Source organism: Chionomys nivalis, chromosome 3, assembly GCF_950005125.1.
Source record: "Chionomys nivalis chromosome 3, mChiNiv1.1, whole genome shotgun sequence".
Classification (NCBI taxonomy): domain Eukaryota; kingdom Metazoa; phylum Chordata; class Mammalia; order Rodentia; family Cricetidae; genus Chionomys; species Chionomys nivalis.
Window position 1 is genome coordinate 116,639,639 of NC_080088.1, and position 12,166 is coordinate 116,651,804.

The 12,166-nt window shown below is 48.4% G+C and overlaps 1 protein-coding gene across 4 annotated transcripts in view; it reads left to right on the plus strand.

Moving 5' to 3' along the window:
• The first annotated feature begins 235 nt into the window (after positions 1 to 235).
• Nos1 (nitric oxide synthase 1) overlaps positions 236 to 12,166 on the plus strand; it is a 106,256-nt gene continuing 94,325 nt past the window's right edge. For 3 of the 4 annotated variants that reach the window (XM_057764206.1, XM_057764202.1, XM_057764207.1), the window contains exons 1-2: positions 247 to 373; positions 1,179 to 1,244. The gene's annotated coding sequence lies outside the window, so the exon portion shown is untranslated. Of the gene's footprint in view, positions 374 to 1,178; positions 1,245 to 12,166 lie in introns of all 4 variants that reach the window. The other variant, XM_057764203.1, reaches the window with a different exon arrangement.

The following is a 12,166-nucleotide window of genomic DNA, read 5'->3' on the forward strand; positions in this document are numbered from 1 at the left end:
CGCTCACTGCTCGGTCCCTGCATATTGATGCAGCTGCAGGCGCGAGCGACTACTTAGCACAGCGGCTAAGGCAGGGGCAGCTGCTGCTAGGGTGAGCCGGGTTGCGCGTGGGGACACTGGCAGCCTCCAGTCCTGAACTTGGCTGGGCTAGGGCGGAGCGAGGCGGGAGCTAGGGGCCGGGAGGGGGCGGGGAGCGCTCGCTCAGGAAGCTCCTACCCCGAGGCGCTGCCAAAGCCTGGAGCATCCTGCCGCTGAGCTGAGCGAAGCTCTGGATCTGCGCGCTTGACAGCCCCGGGAGAAGGAGGCGCGGGAGACAGGGTGATCAGCGAGATTCACAGCCCTGAAACTGCGCGGGCTCCGGCGGCGGCGGCAGGTGAGTTCTCTGCCCCGGACCCAGTGTATTCCACATACCCTCTCTCAGACCAGTGCTCTAGCTCCGACTGTGTGTGTCCCAACTTGGCTCTCCTTGGCGGCCTGGCTCTCTTGATAATGGGGCAGACCCGGATCCCCGGACTGTGAGCTCCTGGGCAGATGAGTCCTGCCACATCGTTCCAACTTTACAAGGGCAGAGGACCCTCCCAACCCCATTCCCCGAATATCCCCAACCTCCGTGTCACAATGACAGGGATTCACGACCCTAGGCATGCATGTAACCTGAGGCTGGGGATACATGACCCTAGAGACCTTGGCACCTGCGGGGCCTTAACTTTAAGCTACCTCTTCTTCTAGGAGACCCTCTCATCCTCTATCCCGCCACCACCCTCCTCAAACCCGTGACCCTGTTGGTGACTCTGGCATGGCCAGAGGGTGATGGGGGCTGCAAGACTGGCTTGCTAGAGTGCTGTTCCTTGACTTTCCAACTTTGCCCCATCAGCCTGGCGCTCCTACAGACTGGCACAATACAGTAAGGCAGTTCTCACTCCTCCAATCTCAAAGTTGTACCTCTCCTGCCAAGGAGACTATTGAGAACGTCTGATGGTTCCCAGAGCCGAATGAAGGCACTCTGTGGGTCCCTGCTATGCACAGCTTTTCATCTAAGTGGTCCGAGAGTGAGACAGGGCTCCCAGGAGATCCGGCTTCCCTGGTCACTCGTGAACACTTGGGTCTTAGAGTCTAGCTCAGAACTCTTGGGTTGTGCCCTAAAGAATAGGAAATAAAAGGCTCACCTCCATCCTCAGGGCAAGGTGGTCTCAGCACTTGCAGCTGTCTATACACTGGGGACGTCGCTGTCTGGAGCAAGCAAGGTTTGTAAGGGCGGTACACCCAGGGAAGAGACTTAGAGGAACTCCCCCTGGGGTTCTAATCCTAAAGCTACCATTTCGGGTGAGTCCCTTCCCCTCTCAAAGACTATTTTTCTCGTGTGTAAAAGAGAGACGTAGCCCTTTCCTGGAGATCTGTTGGCAAACCTTTCAAACATCGTAAATGTCGCAGTGAAACTGAGGGTAGGTGCTCAGCGAGGGAGATATTGCTGGTTCAGTCTAAAGCAGCTGGGACAGAGCCTGGGGCCTCGGCATCTTGTGATTTCCCATAGACCAAACCGAGGGTCAGGAGGGTGATGTAGGCTGTGCCCACCTCCATCTCCCAAGCAGCCCCTGGGGAGATGTATCCCATTTTTGCGGCAGATGAGACTCTTTAAAAACATTGTCCGACTCATGGGGAACCCCAAACCTCTCTTCACACATGTACATATTCACAGATTGGGAAGGGAGCTCTAGAGGCACCCCATAGAGGGAGAACCCCAAAGGTGAGCTGGTAGGTGTGATGTGCAGGCAAGCCTGGGGCACCCAAGGAGTATCTGCCCCAATAGTGAGGAAGACAAAAAGGAGTTGGCCCTTCAGACCACTCTCTAGGGCAGGTGTGAGGGAAAGTACCCCCCCTTGTCCAGCCCCTCTCAAACTAGGATGTGCAAATAACAGGTCGGGGGGGGGCATTAACAGCTTCCTGGAGAATTGATTTTCTTGGCTGGATTTTTGCTCTTGTTTTTAGTGGGGTTTGTTTTGGAGTTTGTTTTTTAAGCTTGGATGTATAGCAGAATGGAATAGGGGTCATGCCCACTCTTTATCCTTGCAAGCCGCAGCAGAGAGGTTTGAGGATTCTTCACAGGTTTCCAAGAGGAAGCCCTTTACCCATGATCACAAATGACACCACCCCAGTCCAGATTCCAGAAGAGGACATGTCGTCTCTTTGCTTATGCTGTAGGCTACTACCGCATATAGGATGTGTCTGGAATATCTTGACTTCCCCAATACCTAGGACAGCTACCTGAAACTCACTTTCCAGATATGGAAACTGAGGTAGGGCCAACCAAGCTAGCTGCCCATAGTCAAAGCAAGGAGACCTCCATCCTGGTTTGTGGCTTCCTAAATGGGGGGAGGAGGGATTGCATGCATAACCAATTGATCTGTGTCCCTCTTTTGTGTACATGGCCCCACTTCCAGATGCATCTACACAACCAGACTACCCCCCAAAAGACTTCATAAAGTCTGGGAACCCTTCCCCCCAGTACCCAGAACATGCAGGGAAAGCCCGAGCAGTATAGTGGAGACCTGTTGAAGATTTTTGCCTAAAACTAAGATTGCTCCATGGCTGTGTAATCTTCCATTTGGTCACTTAACATCTCTGAGCTTCAGTCCTGTTATCTGTTAAATGGGAGAATCACTCCTACAAGAAGCCGTCTTGATGATATTGTGATGTCTGTAACAGGCATTCTGGAAACACCCACAGTGTGTTAAAGTTGTTGGGTTTTTTTTGTTTTGTTTTTAAATAAAAGAGAATTAACCCAGCTTGGGAGGTCTGCTCTGAAGTAAACATGGGATATAGAATCTCTTCCTGCCGCTTGTTCATTTTTCCCAAATGGCCAATGCCAGCCCCTAAGGGCTTTATCTCTGAGGAGCAGCCCTGGGGTAAAGCCAAGAGCCCGGGGAGTGCTCTAATGTAGAAAGTCCCCAAGGGTCTCTCCACCAAGCAGCAAGGAGCTGTCCAAGGTACTGGGGGAAAGTGTTCCAAATACTTCCAGCGCTCACAGAGATGACTTGGGGCGGGGCGGGGTGGGGGTCAGCTTGCCTACGTTTGTAAGCATGAAGACATTTGTTCCGTATTTGTGTGTCCGTGTGTCTGTGTCCCCGGTGGCTGTCAGGTTCCCGGTAGGTCTCAGCAGGGGTGGGTGTGCTTCGGAATGCAGTTAAGAACCACAGGCAAGAAGTGTGCTCATCAGAGAAGCTGGCGTACTCAGAGGTTGAATTTGGCAACTCAAGAGCAATTTTAGCACAGGCTGTTTCCATGAAAGGGCACGCTTTTCCCACCCCAAAACAGTGTGGGACTAGGTGGTTAATAAGGCAAAGGCTGCAGACTGTATAGTCTTGGCTTTTTGTCTCCTGATGTCTGATGGGCTTAAGACATCTTCCAATTGGGTGAGTGTCAAATGCCTGCCCAGCCAACCAGCATCATCAGAACCACAAGCTGGAAGCAGAGATGTCAGGACCCCTCTGCAGAGTCCTTGTCTCCTGCAGGAGACATGAAGTAACTGCATTTAGACAGAGCTTTTCTAGAAGATTCTAAAGCCCTCAGTTTCTGACCTCATTGTGAAGGAGGGATGCTAAGGACAAGGGAAGGCTTGTGACTTGTCAAAAGTCATATAGCCCTTCTCTGACAAAGTAGGGGCTGAGCCTCATGTCTCGGCATTTTGTCTAGAACTTGTGGATGATATTTTATGCTGTCTTCTCAGTAGAGAGTCCCCAGAGTCAGGCATGGGTGGTGCAGGGTTTCTTCTCTTCTGATCATCCCTGTAAATTAGGGAGCTGTTGGGGGTTCCTCCCACCTCTGCCCTGAGTTCCAGTCCAGCACTAAGCCTTAGTCCACTGGTTAATCCTTTCAGGGGGAAAGTTCCTCTTTAAAGTGGCCCATCAGGAATAACTTCAGGATCAAGCATGCAGGCTCCCACTGAACTGTCACTGGTCTTGCCAAAGCCCTTGTTTTGTGCTCAGCCCTGGCCCAGCCTTGGCAAATCTTCAGTGCATCGGTGGATCTCAAGCTTCTGAGCCTGGAAAGGAGGAAGGCTACTTAAGCTGCCATGCCAGGCACCATAGCCAGCTCAGAGCTGTTCAACACAAATAACCCATCCACAGAAAATGTCACTGAGTCCCCAGTGTGAGCATTATCAGGGCTCTGTGGGCACACATCCTGTCATATCGGTATTCAACGAGAAAAGACAAGAATTAGGGCAGTTACTATGGGTGGCCCCACAACATACACCCTCATTTGCCAGATGTGACATTGTGTGTGTTAATGCTACATGTCCATAGACAAGTACGTGATACAAGTGGTATGACCACCCTGAGGTTGGCTGATCAGGCAGTGGGTCATCTAGCAAGCCCTGTGCCAATTGTGACATTTCTTTAGGAGTGGTGGGAGGTACTTTTTCATTGCTGCCATGATGGTGTGGCTGAGGGCATCAGGGGAGATGTCTCAGAGGCAGGGTTATCAGAGATGGTACCCAAATTTTCACTAATCTCTTTGGCAACAGGGCATCTTCCACTATAAGCTGGCCACAGTCAAATCACAAGACTCAGTATGACAGAGAATCAATGGGGGCATCATTATGGGATGCATCCAGGGACTCAGTGACTTGGGGATGAATGAGTTGAGCTCCCCAACCCTTGGTGTGTCATCGATGAAATCATAAGTACTGTGTGAGCTGTCAGGAGGAGTCAGTGGGGCAGCATTGTGAAAAGGGACAGAATCTAGTAACCAAAGCAAGAGGAAGGATCCTGAGAGCAAGAGACCCCTTCCATTGGCCAGTTGTTTAGTCTAAGCCTTAACCTCATGCTCAACCTCCATTTTCTGCCTGTGAAATGGAGACCTAGGAATCCATGGCGGATCTACCCAGATGCCTGCTGAGATACTGTGGCTGGTATACAGTTGTGTCTTGTTGGTTTGGTTTTGGATGGGTGGGGGAGGCTTTTGTTATAGGCTCTTATTATAGGCTCTTGTTACAATTGATTTGGCTTATAGATCTAGATCATCTCAGGACCAGCACATATGGTCCGTGCCACTTGACTGACCTCAAAGGTGTTTGGGCTGCAAGCCCTGGGCTAACGACCCTCCATAGCCTTATTAGCATCAGTGTTCTCTTGCTTGCCTGAGACAAACATTCCTCAGGCATGATCCCTTAGTTATGCGCAAAGGGAGAGTTCCCTGTTCAAATGGAAGTCAGAAACCCTTTGCTAGGGACACGGTTTCTGTGTGCAGCAGGGAGGTGCACACTGTCTCACACTGTACCTGGTGTCTCACTGTACCTGGTGCCACCTTGTCTCCATGGTGGTTTTCCAGGAAGGGCAGTGCTGAATCTGGAGTACCATACTGGGTGGTCCTGAGTCTGAGCATCACACTGGGTGGTCCTGAGTCTGGAGCATCACACTGGGTGGTCCTGAGTCTTGAGCATCACAGTGGGTGGTCCTGAGTCTGGAGCATCACACTGGGTGGTCCTGAGTCTGGAGCATCACACTGGGTGGTCCTGAGTCTGGAGCATCACAGTGGGTGGTCCTGAGTCTGGAGCATCACACTGGGTGGTCCTGAGTCTGGAGCATCACACTGGGTGGTCCTGAGTCTGGAGCATCATACTGTGCTTCCGGAGTTTGTGGCAAAAGTCCCCGGAACAAATCTCCAGGTTTGCAGAGGTGCTCCAAAGTTTTATCAGCTTCTGCCAGAAACATTGACCCAACATCTCAACATCAAATAACTCAGAAATGGCTTCTTCTTTTTTATTTATTTATTTTTTTATTAAAACCTTGCAGTCAAGTTGAAAACGAGGTGGGGTTTTCCGGAACCTATTTCTGATTAAACACGAAGAAGGAAGCTTGTGTGGAATCAAAAGCTTGTTCTGCCTCAGACAGCAGCAGCCGTCGTTTCTCAGCTTGAGGATTTGATTTTTTGTTATAAACGAGGGTTAGGTGTGTTGCCTTAATGGACAAACCTTGAACTTCTAACTCCAGTGAGACTTCCTAAAAGAGGGGGGTGGCATCAGGAAAGGGTAAGATGGTCTCTGCCTCGAAGACAATGGTTCTCAACCTATGGATCGAGACCCCCACTGGGGTCACATGTCGGATATTTTCAATTACAGTTATAAAGTAGCAACAAAATAATTTTATGGGTGGGGGTCACCACAACATGAGGACCCTGTATTCAGGAGTCACAGCATTAGGAAGGTTGAGAGCCATTGCTCTAGGGTGCTCACAGCATCTAAGGGGCATCCAGTTGCCAGTCTCTAGATATAAGAGTTGGGGTGTATTTTTTTTAAGTATAAAAAAAAAAAAGTATAGATTTCAGTGGCACCTGACATCTTCTGGGCTCTTTTGTCTCTCTGATGTTTGACACTGTAGCCCTGAAATATTCAACAAGTGAAATGAAATCCAATTACAATCACACACCAGCGTTCAGGTAGCCGGCAGAGTCGAGAACAGCCTGCTGACGAAGCAAAGCTTGCCTCTTATTTCCCCTCCTGTGACGCGGTCTTGGAGATGAGACCCCTTTGTTTCCTTACAAAGAACAACAGAGGTTTGTTCACCTGACCGGATAGCTCTCCTAGCTGGGTGGGGGGGAGTATTATTATCTTGGGGGATTATCTAGGTGTTTTTATTATTTTATTATCTTTTTACCAGACACTTGGAACTCTGGTGTGGGGAGAAATACAGTCTAAGTAGAGAGGAAAAACAGACAGGGTCGACAAGATGGCTCAGCAGATTACGGAGGTTTGACGCCAAGTCTAAGGACCAGAGTTCAACCCCCAGAACCCCCATACTGACCTTCTCAAAGGGTAATTTTTCCTTCAGATCTCCCACAGTGCCTTTTCCTGGATTCTAGAAACAGGAAACCTCAGAGAGTGAAAGATAGGGAAGGGTTGTGATAACACTGGCTAGAAGAATACATGGACTTGGGTGTGGTTTTTTTCCTAAGAGATGGGTGTGGTCAGGCTAAATTTCTAGTCTAAACCAAAGCTACTGTCAAAGAGGTGTGTCCTGGACTTGGTCGTGGACACACCACTCCCGTAGCTGGGAGGTAAGATGTCAGCTTTTCTCTCAAGTGGTGAGACTCTAGCTTTCCTGCACAGACTGGCATTAAAATTAAAAAACCAAACAAACAAAAACTCTGTTGAGTATTAAGTGAAATTTCTAAGAACAAAGACATTATATTTAAGAATTTAGGGCTGAAAATTTAGTGTGGTGGCTTGTGCCTGAAAGCCTAGCACTCAGGAGCCTGAGGCAGAAGGATTGTCCCAAGTCTGAAGCCAGCCGAAACTACTGAGGGAGAGCCTGTCCAAAAAAAAAATAATAATAATAATCATAAGTAATGTTCTACTAATGACTGTTAATATTAACATATTATGTTTATACAATGTTACAATATAATTATTTTTATTATGGTTATTACTCAAGGCTGAAACACCATGATGTCTCCAATTTATTTTAAGATGATTCATTTTAAGGATAAAGGCCAGGGTTGGGCTCAGTGGAAGAGAACTTGCCAAGATAGGCAAGGCCTGGGTTTCAGATGAGTAAGTTAAGACAAACAGGTAGATGGACAGACAAATGGGTAAATGACAGACGATTGGATACTTAAATAGCTTGCAGGCAGACGAGGAAATGCATAGCTTCATGGTGCTTTGATGGGGGCGGATGAGCCAAGACATGTACGTGAGCAGCTATGGGATCTAATGGAAACTTGGAGGCTGCTGTTGTCTTGTTTAAGGTTTCTGCATGTAAATATTTCCTACAGGTCAGCCATGCTCACCTATAATTCCAACACTCAGGAGGCTAAGGAGGGAGAAGTTCAAAACCAGCCTTGGCTAAAACAGCAAGACCTTGTTTGTTGTGTCTCATTCAGCACACAAGTGTGCACGTGTGTGTGTGTGTGTGTGTGAGCGCGCGTGTGCGTAATTTCCTAATAAAAGTTAGTTGGGGGTGTAGTTTCAGTGAAACTTCTCATCCAATTTCCTGATCTCTTAGAAGAATAATATTCATAGCTCAGGGTACATAAGACCCTCTCTAAAAAATAAATAAATAATGATAATTTTGTCTTTCCTATTTCCTGCCATCTCTTCACATATACAGGCATGTATTCACTCCTGAACTCCCCCTCTCTTCCCGCCTTCTCTTTCCCCTCTTTTCCTGGAAAACTCACCCCCCCCAAGTTTAGTAGAGAGTCATTATTTTTCCAGGCAGCCTTTCTTTACACGTGTCTTTGGGCATTTTAATTAAGACTGAGGGTCTTTCTGAAGGCTGGTGACAGGGTCACTCCCAGCTCTGTGAGTCCCTATCCGGCCCTTTTTCTCCGGGTTCATCATCTCGCAGGCACTGAGCAGCTAGTGGGCAAGTGCTCTCTCTGCCAGCAGCAGATGCTGCCCTGGGCCTCCTGGTGAGCATGCAGGAAAGGTGCAGCAAACCTGTGGTTCCCTCCTGGAGCTGCTTCCTAAGTTGCCCTGTCCCAGGCCAGTGTGGCATCCCAGCCATATCCACAAGCTCTGTTTTTGCTTCCAGCTCTGTGGAGTTGTTCAAACAACTCTGACCTCCCCTCACTCCCAGTGACCTCTTTCCTCTGTGTGAAGGACCAAGACAGGAATCTGTTCTGCTCTGGGGACGGTCAGGTCTGAGGTGACATCAAAGACAAAAAGCCTCATTGAGAATAAAGAGGCTATGATAGGAAAGGCTTGGTCAGAGAAGCACTAGATAGGGCAGGTACCTAGCAAGAGGCCTGGATGGTAGGGAGCTGCCCTAGTAAGAGTCCAGTGTAGCATGCATACAGATGGTGGTGGATTCCAACCAGGGCATGGAAAGTTAGGGGAAGCCTCAGCCAGAAGCATGAGATGGACAGGGACTGAGCCCCAGCAGAAGACCTCATGACATACTTTGGTCTTCCAAGGGACCCTAATACCCAGCCACTTCTCGGCTCTTAAGGAGTTCCGAGAGGTGACTCCACTATCTCCTCCGAAAACTCCTACTTAATAAGGACTTAAAACTTAAATTGAGTCTTCCCTCCAAAGCCCTGGCAGGAAACAGAGATTTGAGGGAGGCTGTGTGGTGGCCAACGGTGACCAAGAACTCAGATGCTATCTGCGCCACCACCCAGTCCAGCTGTGTTCGACAGCTGCAATTGTCTAAGACTGGGCTGTAGATTTCCAGCGTCTTTCTACCTACATGTTTCTTGACTATCCTCAGTAAGTCCAAAGAGTTACAATCACTTTACCCCGCCTCCTGGGGAACCACCTTCACCTGCCTCTTAAGATGGAGAACAGGGTGTTTGAAGAAATCTAAGCATGAAATGAGCACAAGAAGGCCCAATATATCCATAAATATTATGTAAAACCCCCCTTTTTTAATGGAAGGAGAACTTAACATTGTAAACCACACACGGCTCATCTACATATCTGTGGGCCATTCTATATAGACCCTGGTCACAGCCTTTTTTAAAAAAAAACCTTCATATCCTAGATGAGAAATGCTTTTGTTTGGAATGGCCTGTAGATTGAGCTGAAATTGGAGTTTCATTTGAAACTGTCATCTTTGTAGGTCACAGAATTGCCCAACGGCGACAATTTCGTGTGGTTCAAGCTAACATAGTTAGCTTCGCAGTTCAAGCTAACACAGTTCAAGCTTCACAGTTGCTGCCTGGAAGTCTTCTGCTTGAGGCTTTGAAGAATTGACTGCCCGAAAGTGCCCCGGGCATTCAGAGATAAACTAGACCCATATGTCTCAAATGCTCTGGTGGCCCTGTGCACAGGAATCTGAGGCTCTTGAAGTGGGGAGTCTGGGTGGCTCTTAGGGGTTTGTGTCTCTGATGGTGATGCTGACCTGTGGACCAGACTTTGGGGAGCAGGACATTAGATGGCATCCATCCCTGGTGATTTCACAGAGACCCCTCTTTTTTTTTTCTTTTTTCTTTTAAACATGTTTATTTATTGATTCTTTGGAAATTTCACATCATGCTCCCCAATTCCACTCACTTCCCAGTCCCTCTATATCCATCCCTTACTCCTGTAGTATGCCCCCCCAAAATTAGTTAAAAACAACCAAACACCCACCTTGCTCCTCCATCTTTTCAACACTTCTTCCTTCATTTTCTTAGCATGGGGAACATCATGCAGTGTACCCCATAAAATGTTCATCAGTGAGTCACCGATCTGGGTCAAAGCCTCTGGGTTCTAGGATACCATCATCTCTGGGCTGAGAGCTCATGGAAATTCTTCTTGGCTGTCCAACCATCGCCCTGAGTCAGGGCTCATTCTGTAGGACCAGTCCCTTTGTGTACTAACAGGTCAAAGACAGGGCAGCTGTCAGGATGGGCCAACCCAAGGCCCAGAATGTGGGTCTGGATGGTAGTTGAGCTGGTTAGTCTGGGTCATTGGGACCACCCCTTCAGGCGAGGGGCAGAGCCAGCTCTCCCCCGTCCATGATTTGGGGTAAGGTCATCTGTCCCAAGTGTTTGGGTCAGCTCTCCCATGGGGGCAGTGGCAGTGCCAGCTCTTCTATTATAGTGTCCCCGTGACAGGGCCAACTATCCCAGAGACGCTTCTTTTTCAACTCTCCTTTTTCTAAATCTGTGATTGGTTTCCCAAGCCTGTAAAGTCCAGCTGACCCTTCCCATTGGCAGGTGTGCCAGGCACTGGACATCCTGGGCTCTCCAGTCCTCTGTGATCCTCACTGGCATGGTTCTGTTAATGGTTGTCGATTTTAAGGCTCGGTTCCTGGGCTGTTGAGCACCTGAGCTGTACTGAGCCCCATGCATTTCCGTGAGGATGAAATAGGATCTCTGTGAGTTCGAGACCAGCCTGGTCTACAGAGCTAGTTCCAGGACAGGCTCCAAAGCCACAGAGAAACCCTGTCTCGAAAAAAAAAAAAAAAAAAAAAAAAAAAAAAACCCAAGGAACAGGCAAGCAGCAGCAACCAAGCTCACGGCTCATTTGGTTGTTCACGTGTTTGGGTTCTGTTGTGGGGGGAGGGGAGTAATTGCTCAATAAAAACAGTTGATGAGGGAATTACAGCAGGGTTTTCTGGGTCCACGAGCCTCATGTTAATTTTATTCTTTTAATTAAAAATACTATATTATGCTTTATCGTTCCCCCACAACACTGACATACAGCTTTCTTGCATAATCATGAAATTGACCTTTGAAACATTTACTTTCTGAAGTGGCTAGAATCCATCCACCTGGGCAGCACCTGTGAATTCTTCCACACCCTGTTCTCCATCCTAAAACACAGTTAACACTTGAAGGTCCTTCACTAGGAAGGGAAGGGAATCGATTTGTAACCGTTTGGGCTCATTTAGAATAGTCAAGAAGCACCTAGACGGAAAGAGTTCAAAAGTCTGCAGCCCACTTTATGAGATCATGGGGAGATAAGGAAACGGGTAAGAGCCCGGGTGAGTCTGAGGGGCCTGAATTTGAACCTAGTTCTGAAATTCTGAGAAACTCTCCAAAGTCTCTCCAGCTGTGATCTCGAACTCACCTGTCCGTTTGACGCACACACTTCTCCCCTGAACCCTTGTTGCTACCTGGAGCGTTTGGAAAACTGTTGTGTGCAGACTCTTTCCCTGAGGGAACTCACAGGCACTTAACCTGAGGTCCCTGAGCCCTAAGGACATCCTCAGACTCCAGACAGGACTGAAGTGAAAGGCCAAGAGTCCCTCTCACCTTCCAGTCCCTGGAGCTGCGACACAGTCTCCTCTCCGGTCAGGCTTCTTACATCACGGGCATGCAGTGCTACCTGGAAAGAGACTAGAGAGCGAGACTACAGATATAAACAGACTAAGCTTGTGCCCCCAGCCGACTCCAGGGATTTCATTGCCTTTGTTAGTGTCTCTGCATCTTGTTTCCATCTGCCAAGAGGAGATAAACAATATTGTGTCTTTCAGGATTTTTTTTAAAGTTCAATTAGAAAGATCCTGCAAGAGCTAGAGATGGAGATTAGTTGGTAGAGATCTTGCCTAGCAAGAAGTCTTTACTTGGATCTCCAGCACATAACTCAGGCTTGGTTGCTTATGTCTGGAATCCCAGCACTTGGAAGACAGAGGCAAGAAGATCAGAAGTTCAAGGTCATCCTCAGCTGTACAGTTAATTCAAGGCCAGTTTTGCACACACGAGACCCCATCTCATTAATTAAATTAAAATTAAGACT